Source organism: Gavialis gangeticus, unplaced genomic scaffold (assembly GCF_001723915.1).
Source record: "Gavialis gangeticus isolate Ggan-Ray unplaced genomic scaffold, GavGan_comp1, whole genome shotgun sequence".
Lineage (NCBI taxonomy): Eukaryota > Metazoa > Chordata > Crocodylia > Gavialidae > Gavialis > Gavialis gangeticus.
In genome coordinates, this window is record NW_017728992.1 from 66,006,485 (window position 1) to 66,020,580 (window position 14,096).

Genomic DNA, 14,096 nt, shown 5'->3' on the forward strand with positions numbered 1-14,096 from the left:
AAACTCCCTCATCCTTGCCTATCCACTGTGCCTTTTTTTTTTAAACTCTAGGGCAGTGTTTCTCAACCTTTTAAGTAGTAAGCACCCCCTAACTTCTGAAAATTTGAATAAGTACCCCAACACTCAATTTTCCAGGGGATTTTATATTTACAGACTAATGTGTGCCATATGTTGGAAGAAGGGCTGTGTATATAAGGCCATGATATGATAGATGTCTGATCTGGTGCGGGTAGGGTTGCCACCTTTTACACTAGGGGTGCACAACTCAAGTTCAAGTCAACAGCAAAACTATCTTTGTTTGGACACTGTGTCAGATCCAGTGTACATCAGGTAAGTACTTGATGCGCAGGAGGCAAGCAGGCAGGCAGAGCCACCAGGAACAAAAAAAAAAAAATATCAGTGAGCTGGGTCCACACACTCCTCCAGGGGGAAGCAGACTACAGCTACAGGGAGAGATTCAGACACAAAACAAGCTCAGCGCTATGTGCTACGAAAACAAAATGATTTCTTTCCACAATAATGGCCGGCAAACCTGCCCCAACCTACCCCACTGTGTTGTGCTGTTTGCTTCCAAGCACACCTCATATCAGGCAGCATCAGTTCGTTTTCTTTGATGTAATTAAATAACAAGACATCCAGACACATTTAAAACCATGTAGATAAGCAGCCTCGTTTAAACTAACAAAGCCAGGAGATTCAGTGTCATAGATGAATCTCTGTTCTTTGGCCATAATACAAGATCTTTTTATTTTCATAACAATATGAGCACAAGAGGCAATGGTGCTAGCATTACCTTTGAATTTGATTGGCTTCCATACCTTGAAGTTGGACTTGTAATCTTATATATGTTTGGGAGGACTGCCTAGAAATGACTCTATGCAGGTTTATGTGACAATAAATATATATATATATATTTCCTTACAGTGAAAACCAATTATTTTCTGTGAGCTAGCTGATAGTTTTTGGCTTTGGACAGCACCTTGGCACCACACTGTGGAGAACACAAAATAAATATAAAACCAAACCAAAAACAGCATTCAAAGGGAAAGGAATTTCTTACGTTTCTCCCAGAACTTTTCTTTGAAAACCAGTTCACCTGGATTTTAATACACAGTGAAGTCATTTTCCTTGTTAGAGAAAGGGATCAGCCAAGCAGAAATATATTGACATCTCCCACATGCAGTTAGCCCAGGGTCACAACAATAAGTATTTGCATAGATTGTATTACCTGGATTAGGGAATACATTTAAAACCTTGGGCCACAGGATGATGAATATAGCACTAGACAGCCTACCAGGGCTTTAGCTTTCTCCCGCTGAAATGAATGGCAGAACATCCACCAAGATAAGTCAGGCCAATGTGGGAGAGCTTGAAACCTTCAAAGGGAGCTCACCCTCTTCATCGATAGTTCTCTGATCTGTTGTGAAGGCAGCTCACCTTCCAGGTAAAATAATTAAAGAAAGGGCTAAAGGTTTAGTAGAGCCAGCACCATACCTAGACTCCTGGCAGCCCTGGACAAACTTTTAGTATCGGACCCCCCCTTCACCAGAGATAACCATAATAATAATTTTAAAATTACCATTTTCAGGCTCCCTTTCTGTCCAGGCCCCAGGTGGCTGCCTGGTTTGCCCATGCCTGTGTCCGGCCCTCAGTATATCTACAGACAGTGGAGCGAGCCCTAGGAATACCTTGTATATCTATACCAGTATATCTATCAGTACATCTATACCTTGCATATCTATATATGGCGGAGTGAGCCCTAGGAATACCATGCCCCTTAGCAATCTCACCTCCGGGCAGAATTTCCACTGCCAGAAACCTGTGCTCTTGAGTTACTCTGCCAGGAAAAAAGAACAGCATGAAAACGACTTGAAACTACTTTTAAAGAAAGCTAACTAGTTTAAGCTGATAATCTCCCCATAATGCAACAGGATGAAACAGTAAACAGAATGTATTACTTATTAGCCTGGGAGATTTTTTCATTATATACAAAAGAGAAATTTAAAATCTAAGTTCTTTCTCAAAACTATCCTACTAAATAGCCCTAAATAAATCTCTGTAAGCAGAGCTTCAACTCATCTTTTCTCCAGCTATTATGCCATCACATTAAGGTCCAGGCTTAGTGCGATAATATAGAAGAAAAAAATCCAACATAACAGCAGCACCCACTGGTAGCATCACAAGCAACAGACCCAGGGCACATGCAAGCATCAGGATGTTGGCCAAGGATGGTACCAGAATTGTCAGCATTTCCAAACTCATATATGTTAGGCATGTAAGAAAAAGGGAGTGATTTTCAAATCATCCCCAACTCCTGCTGAAGACAAATGAGACTTGCCAAGGATCACGTCCTTTGGGGGGAAAAAAAAGTCCTGTGAAGGGGTCTAACAACAGACAGACAAGCCTGAAAACCCAGATCCCTTAATTGTAGGCAGAAGCTTCTTTATTACAATTGCCTCTATCATTGGCAGTTCAGACCTCCTCTTTGCTCTTTTTGTGCAGGCTCCTGTGTGCCTTGTTCCATAAGTGCTGCAGGCTGGCTCATCTCTCTGACCTTACAGGGTGCATCTGCATGAGATACTTCCTGCCGAGTTGCCTAATTAGCACTGCAGTAAAGCATCACTGTCCACACCAGCGTTTCCTAACTGGTGTGCTGTGGCATTTTGGGCTAGAGCCATGCCCCGCCTGCTGCTGTGGACACAAACAGACAGAGAGCATGGCTCCAGCCAGACAGGGGGCACGGCTCCAGCCCAAAATGCCGTCCAGCTGGCCGCTCACCACCCATCCCCATTGGCATCCGGCTGGCCACACACTACCCTGCATCTGGTGTGCCACAGTGCTTTTTTATTTAGGTAAGTGTGCTGTGGGGAGAAAAAGGTTGGGAAACACTGGTCTACACATGCATTGCTATTAAGACGGAGTAAGCTAATTAACTCCGGCATAGGCTTGTACTGCCCAACACAAGTACCATTCTATGGTAGAGTTATTTACTCTGGCACACACGTGTAGTTGGTGACCAACGCTAGCTGGGGCATGGGGGTATTACAGTGCAGGGCTGCCTGCTGGCTATCCCCACACCGTAGCACCCTTGTGTCCCAGCCAGCCACTCCACAGCATACTGAGCCAGGCAGAACCAGCCCTGTAATGGCAGGCTTAACCCCCCGATTCCCCTGCCACCTGGGGCTGCACTGCCTGGACTCAAAATGCTGCAGTAGGCACATGTGTAAACGTTATATCCAGGAGGAATAAACTCCTCTGTGAACTACATCTGGGAGCAATAAACTCCAGTGTGAACTGCACCACTAAACTCTAGGAGTTTATTGCATCAAATTAATTTCACATGTAGATGCGCCCATAGAGTAGCTCCTGCCAATTCCATCAGTCCATTTCAGAACAAAAACAGAATAAATACTATGTAAAACAAACTACATGGTTAAGAACACCCTCTCATACTATACTGAAGGACTGTATGGCTGCCTGGCTGATGTGTCCAATACCCCCAGATGTTAAATAATTCAAACAACACTAATAAAAAAGCAAAAAAGTAACCCTTCCTTTAACTTATAATTTTACTCTACAGTTTTTAAGTAGACATGACAGCTGCCTGGATAACAGATGACTGTTATAATTGCTGCAGATACAGAGAACAACAATGAAATTCCTAAAGATGAGACACTTAAAAGGTTACACGGTACTAAGAGCAGTTTGCAGTAAAAATCAATGAACAGTATAATTGCTCTGCTGAGAAATTAAAGTGCCATTATTAGTGCTGGGATTTACACTATATGATGACATACATAGTAACTGGAAACAGGTCAAAACCGTCTAGAATTAGTGCTCCTTAAATTGCAATACAGATATCATTTGCACAGCACCTAGTGAATGCACATGCCAGAATGCACAATGCAATGTGGCAAAAGCCAGCTATTCAAAAGCTAAACTCAGTAAATTCATCAGCCTAAGAGTTTAAGATGCCAGACTTCACACCACTTTGGATTCTCAATTGGCAGACACAGAGCATTAAAGTAAACCCCAATCTTGGGAAAAGACACACCTGAGGAAAAACTGTTGGGTTATTTCTGCAAATCAACAGATGCTTTGGTTTCTGATTTTTGAAATTATTCTTATTTTCATATAAGGGTTTCTTCTCCCATTTCTCTGTATTTTGCTGAATATGCATTCTTCAAAAGGTACTTATTCAGGAGTGGAAGGGACTTCAAGAAGTTGTCTACTACAGTGGTTTACAATATTTTGGATCTTGCAGCCCACCTTAGCAACTGTAAAGAGATCCGCATTACTTTGGAAACTCGAATTAATACAGCTGGAATGAGAAGTAATTAGCCAGAACCAGCAGCATAGTGGAGTTACCATAGTTCAGAACCAGGGGAGGATCTGAAAGGAAGTGCAGTGGTCTGATTGCACCCCCACCCATTTCAATTAGAGTCACAGTGAGCTCCCACTGCCAAGAGCTACGGCCTCAGCCACTCTGCACCCCCGCCTTTTCAAAATCCTAGAACCACTCCTGTGCAGGACTATGTCCGCACAAGGAAGCAGCTTGAAGTTACTCAGTTTACCTCTGCAGCCACTATATATCCTGAACTAGAAACAGGCACTATGCTTTTTAGCTCTGCCTCTTAGCAGAGCTAATTAGCCCACCAGCAGTACCATTCTAAGGGTGGCAATACTGCTTCCCATTCAGGAGGTATCACAGTGTGATGCTCCCTGTTGACCTACGAGCATCTGGTAGCGGGAGGGTTGGCAGATATCCCTACCTCCCCTATCTGCCCTTACCAGTTCACACATGGCACATTTTGAGAAATGCCAATCCAGTGCTCCCACCTCCTCCAAGAAGTGGTAAGATCCCAAAGACCAAGCATACCTAGAACACCCCCAACAGATGTCCACCGCACTGATTTTTAATAAGACTCAACAAGGATTCCACAACTGCCCTAGGAAGTCTGTTCCAAGGCTTGGCTATAGTTAGAAAGCTTTTCCTGATGTCTGACCTAATTCTCCTTTGCTGCCAACAAAGCTGACTGCTTCTTGCCTTATCATCCCGGTAGACATGGGCAACATTTGATCGCTGTTCTGTGTTGTCAAAACAAATGCCAGCTTCAAACTAAGTGAAAAAAGACAGGGTTTGAGGATGTATGTCCATTCCAATCCTCTAGGGATGGTGGCAGAAATACAGCTCAACATTTTCAATGCTGAAAGTCATTGTCATCTGACCAAAGGCTTGTGACCTGAGTCTGCATAATCTATGTCAGTGGCAGACAGTTATTTGGGCTGGAGGGCCACTTACATTTTGGCCACTTGTAGAAGGCTGGGGGCGGCCTGGCCTCGGTCCCCCACCATGGCAGTTTATACCATGTAGTGGAGGGCAGAGGGGGGACAGGGAGCTGCCAGTTGATCCTATCCAGCCCCAGCCCCATCCAGCCCTCATTCGCCACCAAGGGTGCCAGACAGAGCGAGCGGGCAAGTGAATGGGGTCTCCATAGAGGCCAGCCTGGGACCCCATCAGTCAAGGTATGCTTGGCCAGATGGGGAGCAAGACAGGCAGGCAAGGCCAGGGCTGGAGCCAAGATCACAGGGTGGTGACAGCGCAGGGTAGGATCCAGGGCAGAGCCGCAATCCACTCCCCTGCATGTCCCTGCAATGGGCTCTGGCTCCGCAAGCAGTGGCCAGCCCCTGGGAGAAGAGGACCAGCTGCAAGTGCCATGGCCCAGGCTGCTTACCGCACCTGGGCCAGGTGGGGTTGAGAGACCTACCATGGGCCAAACAGAATCACTTGGCAGGCCAGATCCAGCCCACAGGCCTTATTTTGCCCATCCCTGGCTTATGTCCAATTCCTAGCAGGTGTTCTCATAAAAGACAGCAATCACAATCTGCTGCCTATCCCATTAGAAAAGCCAAAATCAAGCCAAAGTCTCAATAAACACCACCACCCCCGACTTTTGATATCAGAGGTGGTCCTTGTAGGCCAGAGATGAAATGTGTTGAGTAAGCAGTGCAATGGAAACCTGAACAGAACAGTGAACAACAATTCATGAACAAAAAATTCCTGACTTCAGAGCACAGTGACTCCTGCCATGAACATCAAAATAAACATGGAGATAATGTTCTAAACTGCTTTTTTATAACAATTAAAAATTGATCTAGGTTGCAGCTAAGAGCACATTTTTACAATTGAGCTTTAAGCCCTTTAAAATGCAAGTATCTTTTCAATTATGAGAACTCATGATTTTATTGCAAATTTGGGGATTTTAAGGGGGTTTGTTTAAAACTCCAGTGTTTGAAGTAAAGTGATTAACTAAGAACCTCAGCCCTAATTTAAAGAAAAAAAGTTTGGTTCTTATGATCATTGAGAAATCCTTGCAAATTTGAATTTTACTGGTTCAACATCAAGAATACAAGAGAAATGGATAGCTAAAATCTTAAATACATTATGTTATGTTTTTCTGTGCTTTAAATTATCTTATCTCAAGTATAAAAGTAAGGTTTCTCTTTTTATGTCTCTTAAAAATAACATCACCTAACTGACAATATATCATTCAGCAAATATGAGCAACAACTCTGGATTCTAGGTCAAATGGACCTGCCTACAACTGAGTTGTATTACTCCTGGGAATCTACATATGTTTATATTATGGAAACGCACTGAAGGACTTAGGGGTTAAAGACAGGCTCTGAAGTTAATTAAATATGTGATTAAATATATTTATTATAGTCTCACATGGTCAATCACAATCTGATTGGCTGAAATAGGCACGTGTGACTAAGGTCAAGTTCAGCAAGACTGTCTGCAGAGCTAATCAACCATTGTTTAAGCTAAAATTATTGAACATCCATTGATTCAGAGTCATTGAGTCAAATGACCTGCAAATGGATTTGAGACTGCAGAACACCCTGCAAAAGAAAACCCCCAAACCAAAAAAACAAAAAAAACCCACACACAAAAAACCGAAACCCTCCTATAACTCATTCCATCTTGTTTCCTGCTCTTTGATAGGGCTTCAGTCTCAGCTGGATTTTACATGTTATTTTCCCTGAACCTTTGTATGAATTCACATAAGGGCACAGAGAGGAAAATTAGGTTCATCATCTTGGCAAAAGAAGTCTAACCACTCACTTGACTACAGGCCAGTGTCTTGTTTATTTTTTATTCTAACCAAGTAAAATGTCACTACAATGTTCATTATCTCAAGTCATCCTGGTGAAGTAAATCTCATGCCTGTGCCAGTAAGTTTTCCTGACAGATTTTCAAAGCTGAGATAGATAGCATTACCCATCACCCTGAATATAGAATATGAAACACAAGATGGAAATTGCAATGTGCACCACAATCATAATGCCTGAAAGACTAAATCACATCATACATAGCTAACAGAGCCTAGGGACAAAAGTTACACGTAAGTGATCAGAAACTGGTTTAAACCTGTAACAGAACAAAAGTTCAGTGCACATAAGCCAGTTTCAAAGTAGACAAAACCAGTTTAAGATAAACCTGGTTGAATGTAGTATCAGATTGAACTGATTTGGATCAACATGGTTTATGGAACTTCTGTCCCAGACCCCCTTCCAGGTTTAAGTTAAATCAGAGTCCTCCAGCATCCCAGCATGCTCTGCAGCCCTAGACTGGGCTGTGCTTTCTGCAGGAGAGCAGGGGTAGCCTCACCCCTCTGCTCTCTAGTTAGAGCAGGAGGGGGAAGCAGAGGGGGCCAGACGCTGCCCTGCATGGCCCCCTGAGGCAACAGGGGCAGGGAAGGGGTTTATTCCCCCTTCTCTCCCCTCAGGGGACACCAGAAAGGGTCTGCTTGGCCGGGGCGTAGCAGCCCCTGTCAGGCATTCCCCCGCCTTGCTGCTCCAGTGGCAGGGGGGTGCAGCCTCAAGTAAATGGGGACAGTGTGGGGTTTAGTTCCCCCACCATCCTCCCAGCACAGAGCTAGCCTGGGACAGAGCCAAATGAGTATGCAGCTAGGGCAACAGTTCCTGCCAAACAGCCCCTTCTACCTACTGGAGAGCAGGGCCCTAGCCAGAGCCAGCATGCATGATGCACGCTTGCTCCCTCAGCTCTGAGTCCTATTAGCTACACCTGCCAGGCATCGAGCTAGATGTGCCCTGCTCACTGTTCCCCTACACAGTGGTGGCAGCGCAGCACAGTCCCATGTAGCAAGCACAGGGTGCTACCCCTGCAGCTTCCCTGCTCCTGCCATTGACATTAGGGGGGCCTGTCCTGGCTGTAGTGGTACATGCTGCCCATGCTGCCAAATTGCATTTTGCCACTGAATGGGCAGACAGCAGTGGCAAAGCTGTGGGGGTAGTGCCCCACGCTTAGTACACAGGGCCATGTTGTGCCTATGGCTTCCCCACCACTGCCACCCAGGGTGCAAACAGATGCCGTCCGGGCATAGTGCCCTTAAGGTGAAAGGGGCAGGGTGGGGGTTTATTCTTCCCTCCAACCCCTCTCCCACCAGGAGAACACAGTCAGCCCTAACTGCCACCTCTACCGCTCACCCCTGGCGAGAGGAACCCCAGCTGGGGTTACTGTGGGGAGAGGGAAACAATAATCCCCTCCCTGCTTGTGCTCCCCAAGACACTATGAGAGGCTGCTGCCCCGTCAGGGTCCCCCCCCACCTCTCTTTGCTCCAGCGGTGGGGCGGGAGCATGGCCAGACACCAGTCAGCATGGCCCCCTGAGGCAAAGGGGGCAGAGGGGGGTTTATTCTCCTCTCTGTCCCCTCTCACCCTGGGGGACCCAGCCAGGGTCTGCATAGCCAGGGGCAAGCAGTGGATACAGCAGCTGGGGCTGGCAGACTCTGGCTGCCGTCTCCCCATGGGAGAGGGGATGGAGGGGGGAAATAAACCCCCTCCCTGCCCCCTTCAGCTCAGGGGGGCATGCCAACTGGCATCTAGCCACTCCCCCACTGCTGGACTGGTGAGGGGTTTTATTCTCCTTCCCTGGCCCACCAGCAGGAACCCCAGCTGGGGTCTGCCTGGCTGGGGCAAAGCAGTCCATCAGGCATTCCCCCCCTCCCAGCAGTAGGGGCACAGGCATGGCCAGACACTAGCCTGGCATGGTCCCCTGAGGCAAAGGAGCCAGGGAGGGGGTTTATTCACCCCTCTGTCCCCTCTCCCACTGGGGGACCACAGCTGGGGCCTACCAGCCCCAGCCTCCGCCACTCACACCCAGCCAGGCAGACCCTGGCTGGAGTCCTCCAGGCGGAGAGGGAACAGAAGGGAAAATAACCCCCCTCTGCCTTCACTTCAGGGGGACATGCTGGTCAGAATCTGGTCATGTCCCTGCTGCTGGACCGAAGGGAGGATGGTGTCTTGGGGAGCACAAGCCTTGTCCTAGTGAAGCGTTACACTCTGGGTGGGAGCAGGGGCAGCAGCAGTGGCAGGGCTTGGAAGGGTGGCTATGGGGGCTAAACTGAATTTTGGGGTGGCTGTAGCCCCCCCAGACTCCCCCTAGCACCACTGCTGCTCACCTCCCCACAGGCAGTGGCAAATCTCTCCACCCAGCTCCCACCCGCAGTGTAGCCTCCCCACCAGGAAGAAGCTTGCACTCCCGCAGACACAATGACAGGGGCTACTGCCCTTGTCAGGGTCCCTCCCCCTTCACTGCTCCAGCGGCAGGTGCAGGGATGGGAGCATGGCCAGATGCTGGCCCGGCCAGCATGGCCCCATGAATTAAAGGGGGCAGAGGGGAGGGGTTTATTCCCCCCGCCATCCCCACTTCCTCCTTGGGGACCACAGCCATAGTCTGCCTGGCTGCCAGGGCTGGCAGAAGCCAGCTGCAGTCCCCAGAAGAAAGAGGAGACAGAAGGTAGATTAAACCTCATTCCTGTCCCCTTTGCCTTAGGGGACCATGCTGAGCCAGTGTCTGTCCACACCCCAGGTGATGGCAGGGAAGCCATAGGCGCAGCACAGCACCATGTACCAGGCGGGCGCTACCCCTACAGCTTCCTCGCTGCCGTCTGCCCACCGACAGCCAACTGCAGTTTGGCGGCATGGGTGGTGCCTTCTAGTATGGTAAGGGCAGGCTCCCGCCTCTCGGCGATGGCAGTGGGGAAGCTGCAGGCGTAGTGCCTCCCACCTAGAGCCTAGAACATGGGGCCGTGCTGTGCCACCACTGGGCAGGGGAACAGTGAAGCAGGGCGTGCCCAGCTCAGTGCCCAGGGGACACAGGTAATATGGCTGTGGCTGAGAGGGCAAGCTGGTGCCGTGCATGCTGCTGCAAGGGCCAGGGCCATTCCAGGCGCTGCTCTCCAGCAGGTACAAGGGATCCACCAGGCAGGAGCTTTCCTTTATGGAACTTTGCTCCTGGGCCCCTTCCTCCCCCTGGATTGGGCCTTTGCTCCTGGGCTGCCCCAAACAGAACCCAGTCCTGATGGCTGGCAAGGTCCAGTGAGATTGCCCACTGGCTGAGAGAAGGGCTCTGGGGGTCCCAGGCCATGCTGAGCCATGGCCAGGAAAGAAACACTGGGTAGACACTGGCTGGGGTCCCTGCAGGCCAGGGTGAGGGTTTAAATCCCTCCCCTCTCATACTCAGCCTGCGGGGCCTGGCCACACCCCCTTCAGTTCAGCTTCCCTCCAGCCTGAAGGAAAAGGAAGGTTGGCTCTAGCACCCTGGTCCCCCCTGGCCCCCACCTCTAGCCTGAGCCACTGCAGGCATGTGCCTGCATTTCTGGAATCAAAAGTGAATGACTTTTCACTTCCAAATCAGTTCAATCTATGCAGGTTAGAATAACCTGCAAAGGTTGAATCAATTCAGGCTCCAGCTTTTTGAACGTCTGTCCCTAGCCTGAGGGACTCTCCTACAGAGCTTGCCAATCCCAGGGCATTCTGCAATTTATCAATATTTTGCAAAGCCCACAATAAACATGGCCAAGGGTCATCTGCTTTTCAGAGTACAGGGAAATATCCATGGAAACCAAGGTTTGATTGACAGGATCTATACAAAACATCAGCCATGCTAGAGAAGCAACACAGCAGAGCAAAAGAAGATGCATCTCAGAACTCTCTATTGTAACTATGCAAGTAATAAGCAGTTCCAGGAGTGGTCTTTAATAGGCGTTAACAGACGTATGAGTTTGGGGAAGTGCTGTCAAATGATTCTTGAACATCCCAGTAGCACTCATAGCAGCAAAACAGAATACGTTTGTTCATGTACATAGTTGTACATGAGTTACGCATAGTAGCAGTTGATCCATGCAGTAAAAACAATATTCATGCCATATATACAAACAAAATTAACAGAAATGTGCAAATACATACATACAAGCACACACAAATATCACAAATACCAGGACCAAGTGATTAAAAGAACTGTAGTTTTCAAGTCAACGCAACTGGGACTCATTGCAACATGATATTATGAAAGCAGTTTAGCAGTGTTCAAACAGGGATGATATGTTTATATGTGCAAGAATAATCCCTGCACGGATACGGCTTTATAGAGGAAGATATCAACCACTAACTGTCTCATGACTGGGCAGAACTTTTTCATACAAGTGTTGTCCATCTCTACTGAATCTTCCACTACTACAGCATTTGTAATAAACACTATAGGATACAGGAGATTGGACCTTTGTCCTGATCCAGTGTTTCTAGTGAGAACACACATGCAGTACCAGCACTATATGCAGCATCACACACTTTCTGAAAAATACTCTATATGCAAAGTCCATACAGCAACCCCCAGCATAACCAACTCCTCTATCTTCCACATGGTTCAAAAGGATAGCCACCTCCCCTAATGAGAGAGCAAGTGAGACAGGCCAGAATGAAAACTGAGTCGGGGACACTGCAGTATTAAAATAACCGGCAAAGTCACTTGTAGACACAATGCATTAGGCAACCACAGACAGCAGGTACAACAGACTGACTTCTGAACCAGATTCCTGTAGAAGTCAAAGTGTCTAGGGGTTTTTGCAGTTTGCATGTGTGGCATGCTTTGATGGAGGACTATGGAAGACTAAAGTACAAAAGTGCTCTCAGAAACAGTCACATCCTTAAATCAATGTGCCTTTTTAGGGTTCACTCCCACACTCTAATGGACTTTAGAAATATAGGACCAAGGCCTGACTATGCTACTCTTTCTTTCCCAGAGTGCACACAGCTTCACAGGCATACTACAGTCCTCATCCTTAGGCCACCCTTAGTCACTCAGTTTGATGTGTGGTGTGTGTCCTCTAAGGGCTCTGCCACCCCCAAGGACTTGGTCACCAAATTAATTTAACCCTTCTTTATATATGAAATAACTGATTTGGCAAAAAAGTAACATTACAATAGTCCTGAGATAAAACAGCAATTATGGAATAGCCACTTGAATATTCAGCCTCCAAAAGGCAAAAGTAATTAAAAATAATGGACTTTAAGTAAGTCAAGAGAACAGTTGTTTTGCTTAATGCAGTTGTGCTGCTCAGGATTATGCTCTTTGTTCTAGACACTGTACAAACACAGCAACAGACCCAGACGCTATCCTGAGGAATTTAAAACCCAATTTATCATCTACAAAATGGATCAAATTATCAGATCGGTGCCTAGCACAGGGGATCTGAGCAGTGCTTCTGTAAAAATCAACAACACATATGCAGATGGGGATTGCAAAGGGCCAGCTTCTGTTGCCTTTCATTGCCAACTCCGTACCAAGTCCACAGGTTTCCTGCTTAGATGACACATTCACTGGGAGAGGGAAACTGTCTCCTTAGCATTTGTAAAGCACTTACTGTATACAGAGTACCCAAAAATATGCTCCAAATAAAATCATGAATAGCATTTCCTTTTCTTTAGATTATGCCCTTCACCCCTTACATTGAAGTCTGATAAAACATTTCATATATATTTAAATAAAGTGCCAGGCTCATCAATAGAAAAGGACAAATTTGCCATTTCTAGTTGGTCTAATAAAAGGTATCATTTTGGAACCAAAAGTTCTAGTTTTTTGTAAGGCTCATCAACTGCACATAAATAAATATTGGCACAGTAACAAGCACACATTTCAGTAGCAAACTGACAGCAAAAAACATTTTTGAAGGCTCTGGAACTGAAACTTCTCAGCTCACATCCTGATATAACACAATGTTTGGAAGAGAGAGCTCCATTTTTTTAACCCTTTTAACCCATGGGCAAAAGGAAAAAAAAACAAAAAACAACCCTCCCCTCCGGTCAGTACAGCTAGAAATCTATTGTGACATTTCCCCCGTCTCTGGTATTCCTGGCCCAACACGTTGCATGTATTTGCCACATCCACAATGGAAATAAAAACACAATTACTATTGTAATTTCCAGGTACTTACTATGTATCTGAAATTACTATATTTCTCATTAGGTTTTTTTTTTAATTAAATGATTGTCATGATCATAATGCAACTTTTTTGAGCCCCCGCACCCTTACCTCCCCCCTGCCTCCCCTTTTATGCCTCAGAATCATTTTGCTTGGTGCCAACTTGCTGGAGGGGGAAGTGTTTCCTAAGAGCGGGGGGGTTACAAACATGCTTGCTAAAGAAGCATGCATTTTCTGCCTCCTCCTTGAGAGATGCACAAGTGCACACAGCAAGAGTGATGACTCCTAGCTTTTTTGAGAGCCCGGCTGGGGCTTAAACTTGTGAAATTGTTGGAGGGGAAAGAAGAAAAAGAAGAAAGAGAAGAAAAGAAAGAAGGAAAAAAATAGTAAATCACTGACAGGTCTCAATCAGAGCATCATCGTTGCTTCAGCCCCCTGTGTGTCAGATCCAGCAAGGAATGCAAGTCACCAAGCAATAGGCTGAATTGAGGAGGAAATGCATCTCCCTGGTAGCAGGTTATTGCTTGTTTTGAGCTAGGCTTGGGGGAGCAAGGGGGGGCAAAAAGGTTGTGGAAGAAAGGGGGTGGGGAGGGGTTCCCTGGTTCCCCACCCATAACAAATGTGTCACTGCTGGATGCAGCACCGAGCCCATCCTAGCCGCATGGCACAAGGTCCTGGCTGCATGGCACTAACTCGGATCCAAGCCACCTGCTCCCTGGCTCCAGCATCGCAGGCAGCCTTTGTGGTATTCAGCACAGAGACCTCAAGAAGGTGGGAAAGCAGGGGCGGGGGGGGGGGCGTAATACCAC

At 46.9% G+C, this 14,096-nt stretch overlaps 1 long non-coding RNA gene across 1 annotated transcript in view; it reads left to right on the forward strand.

The window, feature by feature from the left end:
* LOC109302187 overlaps positions 1 to 7,706 on the forward strand; it is a 19,375-nt gene extending 11,669 nt beyond the window's left edge. The window contains exons 2-3 of the long non-coding RNA XR_002098724.1: positions 5,591 to 5,594; positions 7,695 to 7,706. This is a non-coding gene — a long non-coding RNA (uncharacterized LOC109302187). The remainder of the gene's footprint in view (positions 1 to 5,590; positions 5,595 to 7,694) is intronic.
* Positions 7,707 to 14,096: the final 6,390 nt, after the last annotated feature.